Genomic DNA, 17,971 nt, shown 5'->3' with positions numbered 1-17,971 from the left:
GAATTCCTTGCCCTCACCAAAGGTCACATTGACCTAAAAATGTTTTATTCGATACTTCCTCTTGGCTTTATTTTCTCAAGCTAGCTGGCTTAGAGTTATTTGAGTTGTAATTAGACCATTAATAAATCACATTCTATCGCTTACATTCTCTCTTGATTGCTTGAGAGAAAACATCAGATTAGGCTGCAAGAAAGCAGTCAGGGTTGGCAGCTCCAAGAGAGAAGGTGAGCTCAGAGCTAAGCGCAGTAGGCTGGCAGCACCCAAATGAGGTATGTAAAGTAGGGCTGGTGAGGGGAGCCTGGGTCAGTCAGTCAGGATGGCTGGGCAAGGTCACCAGGAGAGGCTGGGTGTCAACACAGATGGAGGCCTGGATCAGCATGGTGTGCTGCAGGAGTTGTAGCTTGTGCAGGGGCCAAGTGGTCAGTGATAGCTTAAAAGCAGCTCCCACAGGAAGGACACTGGGCCGCAGCAGTGCCTGGATGTTCTCTGAGATCAGCAAAGGAAGGGAGGCAGCCTGCAGCTGCACTGTCTGCCTCTCAGCCTGGAGCCTGGCAGGCAAACCTTGTGGAGAGAAATGCTTTTAAGGCATTTGCATAGACTTTGCAGTTCTTACACTTTTAAGAAGCATTGAACACTGGTATATCTAATTATTGGTTCCTATTTTTCTTTAATTTCTAATGATTTTTTAGAATTGGGTCCTTGATTTTTCTGAGCCTATTGGAAGCAGAGGATCCTTGACAAAATCATGTTCTTGGGAATTAGATTTTCTTTGCTTTTTTTTTTTTTTTTTTTTTTAATATCCTCCAAGATTATTGTAATGCTTCTGCTAATGTTCTGGTACCTGCTGCACCGTCATGTGAAGGATGACCCATGTCCAACATGTACATTATATTTGTTCATTCTGTGTTCTGTTTTGTTGATAGCAGGTAGTAGTGTCTGCAGGAGATGTTAACAGCTGTGTACCGGGAAACAAAGTCATTCAGTTCTGTGAGATGCTGATCTCCTAGCCAGGCTGTCTTAAATTTGTTGTGATCGCAGTTGCTCTTATTTTCAGTCAGCTAGAGCAGTTGTGGTGGATTTTTTTTTGTTGTTGTTGCTGTTTTCTTTTTCTTTGGCTTTGTAAACAAAGAGCTTTGTGAGCTGAGTGTTTGAAATCTTAGTGAAACCGACTTGTCAAGAAAAATTATTTTATTTTTCTCTTCAGTTAGCTTAGGATTTTAATTTTGTCCTAGCTTAAAAGAGAATACAGAGAAATAGAACAAAGGAAGGCTGTAAGCATCAAAGAACCCAACTTTTCAACAGTCTACAATCTCGGGGTATGAGTCTTTAATTTTAAAGCATTCAGTGCTATCGGTTTAGGGTATTCTCTCAATTTTCATTTGCTGCATGGCTTCTGCTTCTCTCTGTCTTACATGGTATGCCAACACTTCAGTTGTGGTGAGCTGGCTTAAATGGATCATGAATGTGTGCTGAGAACAAGAATACCTTGATTTTCCCCATTTTTCTGTTGTGGAACTGTATATATCTGGAATGCACTGAATTAACTGTGGAAGCATTTACTACATGCTGTATATGGGAGGACTGTATTAGGTACCAGTTATTGCTTCTTACTAATAGTAAATATTCTCTCAATGGTCAATTTAAAATATAGCTAATCTTTGTAATAGGTGTGGGAAATGAGTATTGAGTGGGAATTTAAGCCTTTTCCATAAACAAGCACAGTCAGCTTTGGAGAAAACTTTGAAATATCTATCAAGATGGCTGTGATGATACGAGTGCATATGATTCAGCTTGTGCCATAACAAACTTATACGTGAGCAAGAAGTAAAATGTGAGAAGAACTTGAACACCTAAGCTTTCAAAAGACTCTTATGTAGATAATAAAGGAGAAAAATGGGTCCTATGCTTCCTGATAAATTTAGGATATCTTCTGTCACCACTTAAACTCTTAAATGATTACAGTTCTCTCTGAATATCAGCTTCAATACAAGTCATGACATTGAAAGCAACTATCAAATGATATGGATCAGAAGAGCTTTTAACTTTGTTTTTTAAACCTTTTTGCTTTGACTTTATTTAGTGTTTTAAACCTGTGATTGGTGTCACTTTTGCTTACAAAAGTAAGCAGTATAACTGCTAGGAGGTTAAGCTTAGCTTTCCTTAATTGAACCTTTCCTCCAGTTGTTGGTGTTTGCTTTGGCTATTGAACAGAGAAGTTAAAGCAGTTTTAAATCTACCACCTGTCGTTCTCATTTATTTTCCCCACGTTGTGTACATGGTTTTTTTTTTTTTTTTTTTTTTTTTTTTTTTTCATATAAATACCATGCCTCTTCTGGATTGTATTTCCTTTTATTGGAAATGACTTAGATGCCTTTCCTAAGGCAGATGCGTCCCCTCCCACAGAACAAGAACAAAAACACCAAGTTTTACCAGTAGCGTGAATTTCTATGCTTCTGCTTAAGAAACCCTTGGGTGTTGTGGGTTTTTCTTTTTTTTAAGAAAAAAAAAAAGTGGCATTTTGAAGCTTTTACTAAGTCAGTGTTTTATGTGATACGGTCCTGTCAGTTCTCTTGTATGAATAAACAGTTTTAGGTCTTAGGTAAGAGTGAGATGAATGGAGACTTAGCCTGGCAATTCTTAGTTGCTTTGCTGTTGCTGGCTTTCAGCCGTAGAAACATGGAGTAAATGTGGAGTAAACATGAAGGGCTTTTCTTCTTATCCTTTGCATTTGATCATAGAGGCTCTAAACTGATTTTTGCAGCTAGAAAGCAATACAGTGACCCAATAGAATTTCTGAACTTGTATGCAATGACCTCTGCCATTCTGAGCAGAACAGCAATATAGATTTACTTAGATTTACTGTGTTGGAGGTAGTGATTACATCCTGTTAATTTTACTTTGACTTATATAAGCATTTTAAAACTGTCAAAATAATGCTACTAATAAAACAAATTCTATTGCAGTAAATCAGATCTGTGTTAGACCATTGCCTCATGCATAAAATCACGTTGTTAATGTAGCACAAAAAAAAAAAGGTTCTAAAAAAGATCTAGTTTTATGCTTTTTATGCTTCTCAGTTTCTGTGTGTTATTTTTAAGAACTTAACCATTACTTACACCACAAAAAAAAAAGGGAGAGAAACTTGAGAATAACCTATAGAATTATTTCATGAGTTGATGCCAGTAAAGATAATTTCGTAACAGTTCAGTCCTGATTCCAGGATTGTGCTCTTCATAAAGGAGATATGAAGGCTTGCTTGACTGTTTGGGACTCTATCTGTAGATAAGAAAGCTTGTCCATCTCTGACTGTGAGTAGTACTGGATTATGGAATAGATAACACATGAGTATGTGAACACTGAAAGAAATTACCCTAAAATGTGATCTTAGGTTATTTTGATTTTTCAGAATACGTAAAACTAAAAAATAAGTTTATTTTTTTATTTGCTTTTATTTTTATCCCAGATCTGTCTTGTAATTTGTTATTGGAATAAAGTGGAAAAAGCATAAATATCTAAGTACTTATGTGTTTGAAGTGCTTTTTTAAGCCAGTGGCATATACGTCTTCAATATTTTTGTGCTGCTTGTTATCTGGAATACACTGTTGTTGAAACAGGACTGCAAACATTATACTGAAGGGTATCTTGTATTTCTTTCTGCCACACTGCTCTTGGAAAAGCATGACTCTATATCCCAGGTGTTTTAATGCTCCAGGATTTGCTAGTTAGATGCAATCCAAGAATGCAAATTCTTGTGCATCGCAGTCTCCTAAGCTGCATAGATGAAGGTGTCTTTGAGAAGCCAGTTCTTCAGTTAAGTTTTAGTGTAATGTCAATAAAGGAGGGTTGCGTAGATTTCATAAGCATACTGGTTGAGGATCAGAATGCAGCAATACAGACTGTTAGTATGACTGTAAGAATTACTTTTCTCTTTTTCACCCCTTTTTGCTGTTCCTTGAATTTAGTAGCATTTACTTCTATATCTGTGCTGTCATTTCTTTTGTGTTCAATCTTAGGGCTCAAGGGAAAATAAAATGACATGGATTTATTTCTGGATGATTCAATGTCACTAACTACAAGTCAAAGGAGAATATCTGTCAACCTAGAAATAATATGAGATCTTTTTTTCCCATCGCCTACACAAAAATGACCATCTTAATTCACATAATTTTTATCCTTACTCTCATGGGAACTTGGGAAATTTTTGCGGCTATGTGGTAGAGTTCTTGAATTACCAACTGATGAACTGAGACCTTATTTTATCTTTGTTCTAGACAGCTGAGCAATTCAATCTGTTAATTCTGTTAAGTAGATAGACCTATCCTGATTCGTTGTTCATCATCTGACCCTTTATTATTTTTTGTCATTTTTGAGACTGAAGTGTGGCAATCTCTCTAGTGTAAATCCTGAATGTGTTCATGTATGACTTCCAAGACTCACACCTTCAAAAAGATCAGAGAACTAACCAGAAAAGAATGAAATAATTTTATGTTAATCTGCTCAATGAATAACTTTTTTCTTTATTAGTTGAGATCATTTCATGACTTGGCATTCATTGAACCCTGAGTTCTTAATGAACTTTGAGAAAGCATAGAATCGTAAGCCTACAGATTAATTTTTGTTAGTTTCTTCATGTGCTTTGCTGTCTACGAGGAGAAACGTTTAATTTCCTGAACACTGGAAGTCCTCTTTGAGAAAAGAATTCCATTCTTTATACTGCTATTATGAGTTTCAGTACTTAATGACCTTCTCAGGCATGTACATATATATATATATATATAAATAAAGGATTTTTGTGAATCTGAATGAAATACATACATGTGGGGGATGCTATTGATCACCAGTTTGTTCAGCTTGTATTTTAAATGTAAATACAGTAATCTAGACTGAAACACAAATAGCCTTGACAGAATTTTTAGTGTTTTGAAGAGTCATAAATGCCTCTTACACTTGCAAAATAGATAAACCATCCTAGAAGCATGCACAAGTTCAAATGTATTGGTTTCAAAAGAGCAAATTGCTATTAAGTGTCAAACATTTCTTGACTTCTGGCAAAGGACGCAGTATTGGAGGCTGGCTCTGCATCAGTTTTCTTATGGATTCAGCAATAACTTTCTATAGTTAGTAGTTACTAAAGCAAGTGTTTTATAATATTTATCAACTGACTTATAAAAAGTAAAATACATTATTATTAGTGATTATTTAGTAATAAATTTAGTAAACCAGCTCTGAGCTTTGCCTTTTGCACTCCGTTAAAGCTGGTTTGTTGCTTTCATTTGTTTGGGGCTGCTAGATCCTGTCTCATGTTTTGGATACTGTCTACTTTGTCACTTGGGCAACATCTATGGAATTCTTTGGACCCATATCTTCCATAAAAATATGCTGTACTTTTTAGTAGAATTTTAAATATTTCTGTACAAGATTGTAACTTATTTATTAGCTTCCTTTTAGAGTAAAATCATGTTTCTAATAAAGGCAGTAGAAAGATTTCCATCGTTCTTGGAGAAAAATAATTTTGTTTTAAAATTTCATTTATGACTTTGTGCTCACAAACTGTAAGATAGCTATGGCTGCCCAAATAAACCCAAACAAAAGGAAAACTAAGAACAAGCTTAGTGTCTTTCCTTTTTCTGGCCCATCAGCCTTTACTCTCTATGCAAGAAGTGCTTCTAGATGATTAGACAATGAGTAGCAACGCTTCTCATATGGAATGGCTATTAGCATAGGGAGAAATCATGTTACAGAGAAATTATTGTAAGAAGAAGGGAGAGAATGTGAACTTACATGAATTTAACTTGAAAAAAGTGTAATACAACCAGATGACAATATAACAAAAGTGTAATAACCATCTGTCAATTTCTGTAATTAAACTATTAAGAAATCATTCATTTCAGGCTCGTTTGCAAACAAATATTTTACAAGCAGGGTAGGAAAATGACTTAGGAAATCTTAAAAAGGCATTCACAGTATTTGGCTAATTGTACTTGATTAGCCTCCCTGTATGGATGGATATTTTTTGCTCGAAGAGTAGAACTCTAGATCTAAGATACGTCTGTAGCCATTTTTGTCTGGGGTTAACCAAACCCTTCATTGACTGTTCAATGATTCCTGACTTTGACCTAAGAATTTATTACTGATGATATTAATATTTTTTCTTGGAATGATAGAGTTCATTAATTGCAACAGGTTAGAGTAATTATGGTGTAAGAGTTTTTTGTTTTTTTTTTTCACTAGAAAGGAATAGCTATATTATGACGTCAGTATAGTATTCTACTCAACTGAGTTTATACTAATAATCAGTACAGATCATTTGCTGTGTGTGGATAGCGTAAGTAGAAGAAACCCTTTAGTCTCTAAGGCTTTCATTAACTGTCTCAAAGTAATTTCTAATTAATTTCAAAGTAATTTCTAAATAAACAATTCTGTTTATTCAGAATGTAACTAAACATTGGGAAATCAGGGAGTGTTCTGATTAACAGAAGGTCTTGCTGGAAAGGAAAGATCCCTGTGTGCTTTTGGACACAACTATATTCAAATGACTTATATATGTTCATTTTGATGCCTTGGATGCATAGACATTAGGGAGAGACAGTGCAGGGAAATGATCCTTGGGAGCAATGTGTCTCTCTCTCTCTGTTGGTTTTAGTAATTCTCCAATTCCTCATCTCAGTTAAGAGGACAGAATTATATATGTTGAAAATGCCCATGTTCTCCAGCTCACAAAACAGATGAAGCATGAGCAGGTGGTGGGAACATCTGTTTCATACTTTCTGAAAGTTGTGAAGGAGTTTTCTTCTTCTGATCTGTTACTGGATGGCTTCTTTCTGAAATGTCACATACTTCCACAATATGTTTTCTCTTACAATCTTATGCTTCTATTTAGATAATCACTGATCTCAACGCTGCGTAGTATTTGTCTTCTCTGAATCTAGAAACAGCCTTAGTATGAAGTATTTATCAGTGCCAGAGATGTAAAGCCCAAACTGCTATTAAGTATTCCTGATGCTAAGAGTAAATGGAATAATATTCTACCTTATATAAAAGCTTGTGTCAGTCCGGACTATTTTAATTTATGAAAAGTGGGTCCTGACAGTGATTAACAGGAAAAAAGATCTTAAGATTTTGCAAAATGTGCTCTGTAATATAAATGTGAACTAAACTACTGCACTGTTCTGTCCAGTTTGCATGTCAAAAGTAATCTTTGCTGTCACCAGCGGTGATGAAGTATCTGCCCAGAGTTGTCATTATCAGTCTGTAATCAGTGTGTGTATATTACTTTCATTATAATTTTATTACTTTTATTATTATATTACTTAGTGTACAGAGTAATTATGAATAGTATGCAACCACCAAGGTTATTGTAGTATGTATCTGACCATACCTTCCCGAAGTTAATAGAAATTCTTAAGGGAAGCTATCTAAGCAGTTTCTGGTCTCAGCCTCAAGATAACAAATGTATTGCATGGTTGTTCTCAAAAATGCCTCTCTAACCAAACACCAGATTTTCTAGGTACTTTTTTGAGTGGCTTTGAATTTTTCATATCTAATTTTTCAGATTCATTTTCATGTGACAAACCCTGAGAAACAGTTTTTCAGTTGTATTTTCTGTTTTTAGAATTACTGGAAGTTTTGAGTCTTTCAGAACAGTTCTGACTCAGAAAAGAAATAAGCAGGGTAAGGTTGCAGAAGAGCACGATAAATATTTCAGTATTTTTGTAAGGCTTTACTTAATAAAGGCAGAGATGGCTACCTAAGGTGTGCCTGCTATAACTGTGTGAGGCAACAAACCATATAGAACGGGGAAAATAATCCAGCATAGTGACTGCTCATTGGTATGTGCACAAGAATAAGTATGTTCAAAGATGTATGTGATTGAAGCCCAAATGTTTAAGTGACAGAGTTGAAGAGTGCAGAAGGTTGAATATAACACACAGTGTGAAAAAGATTCACCTTCACTTGTCTAACAGTATAATGGCATAGTGTCAGAAATCTCAGGCACAATTCTAGGCTTTCTTGTAAGTTAGCTTTCTCTAGGTGTGGACTTTTTCACTTTGAGGATAGTATATTTTAGCCATACTGAGATGTTGAGAAGGTAAAGTTGAAGGAATTTCAGAAAGGCAGTGAGGTGCCAGGATACTGACTGCACATACTGTTAGACACCAAGAGCAGCATCATTCTAGACTGACTTCTGAAAAATCAGGTAATGGCATTTATGTAGGCAGCTTTCAGGAAAAGTATGGTAAGATAATTTTTCTAGTAAGTGCAGTTAACTAAAATGTGTAAGATTTGAATGAAAATGAATACAGGCTGAATGACTGATTTTGGAGACTTATTTTTACCAAGTCTGTTTGCCTGTTCCAGATTAGATTTCAAAAGTAACACTGTGCTGAACCTGGCTGGAATCTATATTTTGTTGAATTACATATAGAATTTAAAATGAGAAAAAGAATAATTGCAAATCATTCAATATCAGCCATGCATTATTATGATATATTTAACCATAAGATTTATAGTTTATTTTAGGACAAGGCCTGTAATTGTGATTCCTTTTGCCAGTGTTAAGAACATCCTTCTAGAATCACATGATAAGCTTTAAGCCTATAATGAAAATGGATTTTTAAAAATTTCTTTTATGTGGGAGGCAAATAATACAAATGGTTCCAGAGTTTACCTTATTATTTGTAATAGAACACAGTTCTATAGTCACACGTTTTGGTTATCCATTGCTAACAATGGGCAGTGGAGCTTTCACAAAACAATTTATTTTATCAACTTTAATAGTGAGTATAAGCACGAAGTATTAGTGTGCAATTATGTATTTAAGGTAATGTAATTATTCCTTATTGAAATTTGTACTTGCATTATGCATATGCTGTTTTGATTTGGCTAATTGGTTTTGATGGTCCTGTATGAAGCAACTCATTTACCTCAAGTTTTTCATTGTAAATCTTAATACCTACTTCAGGAGTGATATTTTACCTCCACTGACGTCAGTGACAGAAACCTACGTGTTCATAAATGAACCATATTTAAATAGCTCGTGTTTCTGTAATTTTTGCTTGAACTATTGAATATTTGGGCCAAATTACTAGGGGCAAATTGGCTTCCCCGTTGTTTCATGTTTGTAAAGGGAAAAGGTCTGGTATGCGTTTAGAAAGATTGGTAGCAGAAGACATTAACGAGGCAGTTCTTGTAAGGAAATTAAGATCCCTAAGATTCTCTTATTGGTTTTGATGTCGTTTGCTTGAATCAAAAAGTTTGAGATTGCTTTTTTTGGCTCTGCTCCCAGGTATGACCTGTTGTTTTTTCTTTTGTGGATCTGAAGATAATCTGACTTAAGCATTCTAGTGCATTTTGGAAATGCAATTTGTGCATCATGGACGAGGCTTTTCTAGGGAGCAAATGGCTGCTTGCTGTAAAAAAAACAAACAAACAAAAAAAACTTGCAATGATTTGCTAAACATTAAAGAAAGACTTGCAAAAATAAAAGGCAATTATAACAGTATAGTTTGTATCTCAAAGAAATTATAATCTAGGTGGACAGTATGAATAGATACTGTTGTGATATATAACAATGTGATAATTCCATATTTTTATTTTATGATATTTAAAACTGGATTAATGGAAAGCAAATGGAAGTGTATGAGGAATTCAGTTTTATATCGGTTCATTTTTCTTAGAAGAACTTAGTTTTCCCTTTGCTCTTGTTTGAGAAAACAGTTCCATGAACTGCACTTGAGTTGTTCTGCAATGAAGTTGCAAATGATTTATGAGATAAAAACAATTTACTTTTGGAGAAAAATCTGTAATACTTCTATGTTTTTGGGGCCGTGGATGTGCCTGATATATGCATGTATGTATTTCTCAGTCATGGAAATCTAGTTTCACCACCATACTGCTTGTCACTGAAATGAATCACCGTGCTATTTGCTATGGGAATGTAATCCGGGATTGTAACTGAAAAATATGCAGTGTATCATGTAGGATCACGTCATTCAAAAAGATGTTATCCTGTGTTTGCTAAGGCATCTGACAAATACACTGAAAAGGGAAAAAAAGCTGAAATGCTTTGAAAGCTTGTGGAGAATTTAGAAGCTTAGATTTGTGAAGAATGACGTGATTATATTAAAAATATTCTAGGTTTTTTTTTCATTTCACATCCCTTCTCTAAGGCTCTATTTTGTATAAAATGTTGTTTTTTAAGGGTAGCTTCCTGCTCAAATCAGTGGATGAGCCCTAATTCTTTCTGGGAGCAAAGCTAAAAACTTTTCCATCACTTTCAACTCCCTTGATAAGCAAATGAATCATTTGCTTAACATTCTGAGAAAGAATTGGAAGTGATGAATAAGGTTGCACCTTGATTAATCACAGTAGCCTCAGGAGTTGTAATTATTTAGCCATGCTAAGAATCTCTTATTCTGGAGCTAAATTGCTCCTGATCCATCTATTAAGAAGGTTAGGTGATAAAAATTTATCTTAATTTCTGCTTTGAGACTAAATAAAGTAGGGCATTTGCCTGAGAATCTTGGCTATTCTTACCATGCTATTTCATTCCTGTGTGTTGTTCCTTAAAGTAGGTTATGACATCTGCAGAAAAAGATGAAGTGGTTACAAGTAAGCCATGGTTATCATGGTATGATAGAAATGCAAACAGACTTCTGTCTGAGATGAAATTAAATATACGTGACTATTGCAATTGATGAAATATCTAACAGGATTTTTGTATAGGATACTTACAGTAGCCTTGGTTCTCCAGAGGGAATCTTTCTGGGAGAAAATGCTATATATAGGGCTCTCAAGACATTGTGTGATAGTAAATAATTCAGTTTGGAAAGCATTCTTATTTCTTGTTTGTTCCAGTAACAGCATAACAGAAAAAACATGGATTCATTGTGGGTGGACAATCTTAATATTCTCTTTTTTAGTTTCTTTTCTATGTTCAGGTTTTTGAACGACAGGAAAGCAATTAAAAATGATTCTCTTAAATTTAGATCAGTTAATGCCAAAGGCATAAAGAAGGTCATTATGTACACCTTTTTCACAGCTACATGGATGTGACTAATGAACCTTGTGAAGTAGCTTGAAATCTTTGAAAATAAATAATTAGGTATTTTAGTACTTCTGTCAATAATTCCAGTGTTTTTAACCTGAATGTGGCCAGATGTGGCATAAATATAGTACCAATGGCAACAACTTATATTAAGGAGAAGACTGGGCTTGCCAGCCGGAGCTTCTGTGGGTTATTCTTTTACATAAACTAATATAGTGCAGTGTAGTGAACTGTGAAACTGACTGGGCTCAATACTGCCGATGCTAAACACAAGTTTATTTCTATGTAAAGAATAAAATGTATAATTATTTGCCTCTTCAGTTAAAGCAGGCAATCCAGTTATCCAGATCTCTGAACATCAAGGGTTACAGTCTGAAAATCTGGTTAGATTCACAGGTGAACCTCAAAAGTTGGTCTCGCTTGAATATGAGACGATCAAGTTGTCAAGTCTTTTGTAAGCAATTGTGAATTTGAAGCAAAGCCAATATGTTTTATAAAGTAATCTGAAGTAAACAATATTAGTTCATACAGGCAGTGAGTCACAGATGGAGTTAATCTCACTGCTTGCTTAGAAGTGTATAAGTGAAGCAGCTAATCTGTAAAGGCTTCTAATGCCATCGGTAGGCATAAAGAAAAGAATTGTAAATATGCCAACAGAGTCCAGTTTCAAACTCTTTGGCTGTATTAGCTTTGCACACAGCAAGGGTATTGATAAATATTTTTTATTTTTAGTGCTAGTGGTGGCAGTGGTGATGAGGAGACAGTTGGACTGGATGATCTTATAGGTCGTTTCCAACCTTGTGATTCTATGATTTTATGGTTCTAAGGAACTATGACTTAACTGGCTCTCTACGTTCTCTGCTAAGTCTTAATTACTTTCCTACTGCCTTATCTGCCCAATTTTATTTATAGGAAATCTCCTCTGAAATCAATAAAACTACATTATGTATGTGCAACTGTTTCTTCAAGTTTTTCTTCTTTGCAAGTCCACAGAGAAACTTATAGATCTTGCCTTGAAAACAACATTATTTTGTGCTTTCAGCTGTAGCAGCCTTTGGTTCAGATTTTGCATCTGGCAAGATATGAACTAAAACTGTCTCACAAGAATTTGTAGACGTGGCAAGAGAGATGTAGCAGAATTGGTGCCCCAGATGGATATTTTGTTTCTCTTCTTTTGTTGTTTTGTTCCCACTTTTGATTCCAGGAGTGAAGGTCATTGATGCACTGACTAGGATCACTACAACTTCAGCTCTTATTTTTTGTAGACTTAACATGAACAATTTCAAACATCTTCCCTTGATATGAGTCTTTCTGTTTTCTTTAAAAACTAAAAATTGAAAAGCACAGCAGTGTGTGATTTTTATCAGTTGAATATTCTGTCGTTTTTATTGTGATTAAAAGCAAATCTGCTCAGTCTTTTAGGTACAACACTGTATGTGAGTCTGCAATTCAAAATGTTCTTCTGAGCAGGTGGTATCACATCTACCTGTTCATACCTTGAGTTGGATGCGGAAAGAGATAAGAAAACTAGAATTTCTGAAATGTTTTTCCGTCAGAAAGAGCTTTTTGTCCTTTCTTGCCTCACGTAATATAATATACCTTTCCTTCAAAGGCTTATAGAGTATTGCAGCTTTTCATTTTATGTTTTTTCCTTATACTGTTTGATGAAAGTTTCATCTGACAAAAGTTGGAAATGATTGGGATGAGGAGTGGTTTTGGTTTCCTGTGGGTCACGGGAAAATTGATAGCAGAATCAGAACTGAGAAAATGATATAGCAAAAACAAACAAAAAACCAAAAAAACGCCTTAACTTGGTACAGCATAATTTTGTTTTCTGTCACATCTCTGTAGCTGATGTCTTACAGTGAAGTCATATTGACAGCACTGACATTTTTGCAACTGATTCTTTAACAAAGAAATGCTTTCCTTTCAGCAAAAGCTTCATGATAATAGCATTTATAGCTAAAATGTCTTATTACAGAACTATAATTCCATAGTTTCCTCCGTGTTAATTCTACCACTGTGGCTAATATTGCTCATGTAATTTCAGGATATTAGTATACTTAGAAGGATGAGCAGTGGGTATATTTGTCCTGTGCATGCAGCTGGAATCATTAGCATTGTGTCTGGCAAGGAGAAAAGCACTGCTGGTAGGTTGTATTAGAGCTGTTACTACTTAAATATCATTAGATATTTGATAAAAATGTAGAGCCTTTTTGCCTTTCTCTCTTCAGCATAGTTAATCAGCTTTTTATCTTTATATCCGGTATGTAAAAGAAGATATATTTGTACCACTTGTATCAAATGGGTTAGAACTAATTACCAAAATTGCAGTATTCTTCATACTTTATTTTCATTGCTCTCTGATTTTGTGTTATGATGGCAATCAGACAAGCGTGTTAGAAAGTTGCACGCTTTCTATTGGCTTCTAAATACTGGACACTGTCCTACTATAATCTCTGCTATTCTTCAGTTCCTGGGTATGATATGCTAGGAAAGGATTATGATATACTAGGAAAGGGCAGAAGTTATACCAAAGGAGGTTTAGGATGAACATTAGGAGAAACTTTTTGTCTCAGAGGGTGGTCAGGCACTGGAATGGCTGCCCAGGGAGGTGGTGGAGTCACCGTCCCTGGCAGAGTTCAAGAGGCGCCTGGATGAGGAGCTACGAGAAATGGTTTAGTGCTTGTGGTACTGATAGGAATGGGGGGGTGGTTGGACTGGATGATCTCGCAGGTCGTTTCCAACCTTGCGATTCTGTGATTGTCAAGGTAAGTGAGAATTTTTTTATAGAAAAGATCGTATGCTCTGTTTACAAGACTTGAGAACAGCTCTGTTATCTGGTATAGCATTTCAATTGTAATAGGAGATGTGGTATATAGAAAAGGAAGGGCAGGCAGTTTTGAATGTAGTTTGTATGTTTTTAACTGGGGAAAATAATAACTCTGAGATTAGGGCTGGTAAGAAAACCAAATATTTGACGTGTGGTGTCAAAGCGTTTTGAGTTCTTGAATAATCACCAGACTGTTAAGGCTTTTGGATTTGTGTTTTCCCTACTTGTCATCAAGTGCATTAAGATCAGGGATTACTTTTTTTTTTTTTCTTTAGGAAAACTTATAAGGAAGGAGAAAGGTGAAATTCTTAATTTGAGAGATAATTTAATTTAAAAAAAAAAAAGTCACAGGAAACAGAGTACTGAAATACGGTTGCAATAAATGCACTTGAAATGCAACTGCCATTTTAACATTTTACAGCACAGGACTTGTAGATTCACATCCATGTGAAAATCAGTTACATATTGTGTTGTGCAGTCATGTCGTTGTCTATACTGTCATGCAGAAAAGCTTCAAAGGTGCTCAACATCCCTAATATCATTTATGTTCTCAATTATTTCTTTTGCAAGGATAATTCAATTTGAATGACATGGTGGAATCTGAATTTTGCTATTAGCTTGCCAGGTTGAGAGTCCTCAAAGCAAATAAAATATATTTTTTTAAAGAGTTCTTCAAGAATATATTTTGTTAGAGGACAGATAATGTGCATAGAGAGACATAATCTGTTAGGAGAAATCTGATACTCTGTTTGGGGAATTGTAATTTGCTGAAATTCCTTAAAGTGAAACAGGCTGTCTATGTTATGTCACACAAGAAGAAAAAAAGACATGTATTTCAGAACGTTTTAATTTTATGTGCTTTCAGAAATGATATTCGTCAAGGCTCACAATAATTGGAACGTAGCTGAAGTCAGGTTTCTATTAGTAATGTATCGTTAGAATATGCCCAGCATTCTTAGTGAATTTTCAAGTCAACATAAACATCTTTCAGAGTGGAAAGATGTGAATTTGCAATGTAGGAAAGAAATTTCTGAGAAGAATACTGTGGGATATGTTGGACTTAATAGCTGGGATCTTGCTAGGAGCATGTAGTCTGAAAGCAGAACCCTGATCTATTTCTCCAGCAAAATCCAAAGGTTGTGGAAAGAAGAAAAAAATAAAAAAAAAAATCATCAACAGCCTTGTAAATGGAAATTCAGTTTCCGGCCTTCTACCTGGATTGCTCCCAAGTAGGGCAGAGTGTGTCTTGGAGAGAGGAAAGGTAATTAACATTTCTGAGAAGTCTGTATGTTCCACTGAAAAACACTTTTCTGAGATTCCTAACGGGGTTACATCCTTTTTCTATCCCTCACCACCCTTATTCTTTACTTCAAAGGAACGTTTCCTCTTCTATGCAAGCAGTAGATTTAATGCCTTGGGAAGATTTTTGTATTCCTGACCAGACATATTAAAGCAGGGCTCAGTAGAAGCTTTCCAGCTCATTAAGTAAACTGAATTAACTTATTCAGTTCTCATGCCTGGGGATGGCAAAATTCAGTTCTGTGGAGGTGGCAGCCTGGTCAATCTTCAGCCTCCCATTCTGTGTGCTTTCATTTCTTTTCCTTCTTCATGCCCAGCCCTTTTGGAGAGATGCCTGACAGCTGCATGGTCTTTTTCCCCAGAGCTTCTCACACAACTTCTGCTTTTGTAGTGATTTTTGCTGTCTCAATTGGGGCCCTAGGCAACTGTTGCCTTTAATGATTTTTAAAGCCGGCACATGGGATCAGCGTCATTTAGAACAGAATTTTCTACTAGAAAACAATAATTTGAAATACAATGTATGCTGTGAGCATATTTCTTAGAAGGCGAAGGTGAGTAGCCAGCTTCCATGTAAATCTATCTAATACTGTGCATTGATTAAATACCCTTATTGAGAATGAATATGATGTACTGTTTGATATCATTAAATAAAGCAAAGGCACACATCTGTGTGCGTGTACAATTTTAAGATTTATTTTAACCAAGGATTTTAAGTAAATTTATTTAACTATGGTCTACACAAAAACTGCCCCAGCCAAAATTGTTCTGTAGCTTGTCACAAGATGGTGACATCATTCACAACATACAAATACATCCCTGCCAATTTTTTTTCAAAACACAACAGCTGCAAGTTTTCTATTAGATGAGAAAGTTATTGAAATAATATCTTACGGAAACTTATAGCTAGGAAAGGTTCAATCGCAAATACTTAGGGAAATCTTTAAAGTAGAGAATGAAGCAGTTGATTCCAGTAAAATATTTTTTAGTTAAAAGATAAAGCAAAGTTACCAAGGCAGTTTTAGCTAAACTATCTTACAAATCCATTTCATTTGAATACAAATAAAGTTTCCGTGCTGATGGAAATTCAAACTTGATTGTGAAGAAAGAGACTAACATTTCTGTTTATGAGTATAGTAATTAAGATGTCCAAAACTTATTATTTATGAAGAACACTAGAGTACTCTAAAAAGCAACTGATAAATTTTCACCTGGATGCAAATTACTATTTTGTGATTTTTAAATTTTAATTTCTTCAACCACTTGTTTTATTTTGTGGCTCAGCATATACATTTAAATAAAGATACTCATAAATAAATGATTTTGAAGAAAACTCATACATGAAAACTGAGATTTCTTCAGTGCTCTGAACAAACATCAAGTAGTAATTGTTTTGGGTCTTTTTTTTCAAACAAATCTTGATGCATTTCTTGTCCAGCAGTAAAACTGGAAAAAAAAAAAAGCTCTACTTTGCAAAACCAATAGTCTGTCTGGTCCATCAGTGAGCCCAACTGTGTCAAGAAGTCAGGAAGAATATGAATTATTTCTGTATGTATTGGATGTAATTGGCAGAATGACTGTGAAGTCATAAGAAAATGCATAACAGCTGAAAGGACTTTCTCCAGTAGAGGAGCGCATGCTAGAGCTATGAAGTAAGAATTCAGGAGTAGTGGAAGATAAGGATCCGTTGTTAATTGGCAGTTAATGAAATTGAATGGAATTTCCCAACTCTTTTGTTGTTTGTGACACCATGCCTTTCCTTGTTGCTCAGCATCCAGGACTGTTGTTTTGGGGATGTTGGAGTGGGTAAATTCTTGCCCTCTGTTTTCAGTGTTCAGACCGTGAGTTTCTTGGTCTCGTTTGTTTCCCTCTGTGGAGTGCAGTCTGTTCAGTCTGTCCTTACGAATCGGCTGTTTTCACCCACTTGATATTTTAAGTTATCCTTCTTGGGCCTTCTAAGTCCATTACATCCTTTCTGAAGTGTGGAGACCACACGTGTGTTCAATATTCAGGATGTGGATATGGCAAGATTTTATGCAGTTGCAAAATGAAGTACTTTGTCTGGTTTTAATACCTTTCCTGAATGGTGGCTGATGATCTGTTGGCTTTTTTTGGCCACACTGCCTGCTTAGTTCACTGATTTTAGAGTGCAGTCATAGATAATTCCAGTGTCCGTTTCTCGAGCTGTAACTGACAGTCTCAAGTTCAATGTCATGATGGTACAGTGTAAATAATTTCCCCACCTCTACAATACATTCTCATACTTCTGTCTTAACTACTTGGAAGGTCTTCTGCCACATTTCAGCCCCGTTCCAGAGTTTAATGACATTCTACTTGAGCTACTTACCATAGGCACGGCATTAGTTACCTGAAGGAGCGTATTATCCATTGGGTGATTTCTTATTCTCTCCTTTCTACAGATGAGTGATCAAGATGAATAAAATTGTTGTCTTCTGCCCACTTGATCATGCATACCTTTTCCATTCTCAGAATTTTCCCTTAGTCTCTGTACTTTTCTTAACCATAATAGAGGACTCTAGACTTGTGGCTGCTTGATTTCTTCAATAGCATAACTATGTAAAGCAAGATCTTTGCAAATTATAGACGTGTGACTTGTCCTACTCAGTTCTGCAGAATTCACTTTGTTTCTGTTATTTATCAGATAAAGTAGTTTGCAAACATAATTCAAGAAGCAAAAACTCTGAAGACACAGTAATTGAAGTACCTAAGGTATACATTCCCAGAAATAATTATAACTGAAATGTAATATGAGTGTTGGAGGGTACCTCTAGAGG

General features: G+C 35.5%; 1 long non-coding RNA gene across 4 annotated transcripts in view; it reads left to right on the top strand.

Moving 5' to 3' along the window:
• The window catches only part of LOC125697162 (uncharacterized), a 121,905-nt gene that overhangs the window by 29,270 nt on the left and 74,664 nt on the right, over window positions 1-17,971 (top strand). The window contains exon 1 of one of the 4 annotated variants that reach the window (XR_007378716.1): window positions 8,132-8,197. The exons of 2 other annotated variants lie outside the window; for them this stretch is intronic. This is a non-coding gene — a long non-coding RNA (uncharacterized LOC125697162). Of the gene's footprint in view, window positions 1-8,131; window positions 8,198-15,612; window positions 15,731-17,971 lie in introns of those variants that run through there. One more of the 4 variants, XR_007378715.1, reaches the window with a different exon arrangement.

This window comes from Lagopus muta, chromosome 8, assembly GCF_023343835.1.
Source record: "Lagopus muta isolate bLagMut1 chromosome 8, bLagMut1 primary, whole genome shotgun sequence".
Lineage (NCBI taxonomy): Eukaryota > Metazoa > Chordata > Aves > Galliformes > Phasianidae > Lagopus > Lagopus muta.
Note: the sequence above shows the minus strand (reverse complement) of the source record. Positions and strands in the feature narration are given on the sequence as shown.